Below are 1,909 nucleotides of genomic sequence, written 5' to 3'. Positions count from 1 at the left end.
TTGAAAGGCAATGCTACCAAATACTAATTGAGAATATGTACACTTCTGACCCACTGGGAATGTGATTAAATAAGTAAAATCTGAAATAAATTATTCTCACTACTATTATTCTGACATTTCACATTCTTAAAATAAAGTGATGATCCTAACTGACCTAAAACGAGGAATTTTTACTAGGATTAAATGTCGGGAATTGTGAAAAACTGAGTTTAAATGTATTTGGCTAAGGTGGATGTAAACTTCTGACTTCAACTGTATGTCATGCAGTGCCATCTTATATCCAGTAAGATCACTAATAAATTGGGCCACGGTGCAGAGTCATTTCAAATAAGGATTTTAGGATTGTGATGAACTCACACTCTACTCTAATTTCCTTGGACATTATGATGCCCAGTGACGAACCAACAGTCTTGTATTGTATAACCCACCTTGATGTCTTCCATTTAGCTAGCATAGAGTAGAAAGAAAAAAATCAGCGATGAGGCAGGGTTAAAACACAGCCGATAGAGTTGGGGTTCATCTCACTAAAAAGGGGGTATACAGTGAGGGAAAAAAGTATTTGATCCCCTGCTGATTTTGTATGTTTGCCCACTGACAAAGAAATGATCAGTCTATAATTTTAACGGTAGGTTTATTTGAACAGTGAGAGACAGAATAACAACAAAAATCCAGAAAAACGCATGTCAAAAATGTTATAAATTGATTTGCATTTTAATGAGAGAAGTAAGTATTTGACCCCTCTGCAGAACATGACTTAGTACTTGTTGGCAAAACCCTTGTTGGCAATTACAGAGGTCAGATGTTTCTTGTAGTTGGCCACCAGGTTTGCACACATCTCTGGATGGATTTTGTCCCACTCCTCTTTGCAGATCTTCTCCAAGTCATTAAGGTTTCGAGACTGACGTTTGGCAACTCGAACCTTCAGCTCCCTCCACAGATTTTCTATGGGATTACGATCTGAAGACTGGCTAGGCCACTCCAGGACCTTAATGTGCTTCTTCTTGAGCCATTCTTCAGTTGCCATGGCCGTGTTTTCGGGGTCATTGTCATGCTGGAATACCCATCCACTACCCATTTTCAATGCCCTGGCTGAGGGAAGGAGGTTCTCACCCGTGATTTGATGGTACATGGCCCTGTCCATTGTCCCTTTGATGCGGTGAAGTTATCCTGTCCCCTTAGCAGAAAAACTCCCCCAAAGCATGATGTTTTCACCTCCATGTTTGATGGTGGGGATGGTGTTCTTGGGGTCATAGGCAGCATTCCTCCTCCTCCAAACACGGCAAGTTGAGTTGATGCGAAAGAGCTCCATTTTTGCCTCATCTGACCAAAACACTTTCACCCAGTTGTCCACTGAGTCATTCAGACGTTCATTGGCAAACTTCTTGAGCAGGGGGACCTTGCGGGCACTGCAGGATTTCAGTCCTTCACGGCGTAGTGTGTTACGAATTGTTTTCTTGGTGACTATGGTCCCAGCTGCCTTGAGATCATTGACAAGATCCTCCAGTGTAGTTTTGGGCTGATTCCTCACCGTTCTCATGATCATTGCAACTCCACAAGGTGAGATCTTGCATGGAGCCCCAGGCCGAGGCAGATGGACAGTTCTTTAGTGTTTCTTCCATTTGCGAATAATCACACCAACTGTTGTCACCTTCTCACAAAGCTGCTTGGCGATGGTCTTGTAGCCCATTCCAGCCTTGTGTAGGTCTACAATCTTGTCCCTGACATCCTTGGAGAGCTCTTTGGTCTTGGCCATGGTGGAGAGTTTGGAATCTGATTGATTGCTTCTGTGGACAGGTGTCTTTTATACTGGTAACAAACTGAGATTAGGAGCACTCCCTTTAAGAGTGTTCTCCTAATCTCAGTTTGTTACCTGTATAAAAGACACCTGGGAGCCAGAAATCTTTCTGAT

The sequence above is a fragment of the Oncorhynchus gorbuscha genome, linkage group LG26 (assembly GCF_021184085.1).
Source record: "Oncorhynchus gorbuscha isolate QuinsamMale2020 ecotype Even-year linkage group LG26, OgorEven_v1.0, whole genome shotgun sequence".
NCBI classification, from domain to species: Eukaryota; Metazoa; Chordata; class Actinopteri; order Salmoniformes; family Salmonidae; genus Oncorhynchus; species Oncorhynchus gorbuscha.
This window is presented reverse-complemented; position numbering follows the sequence as displayed.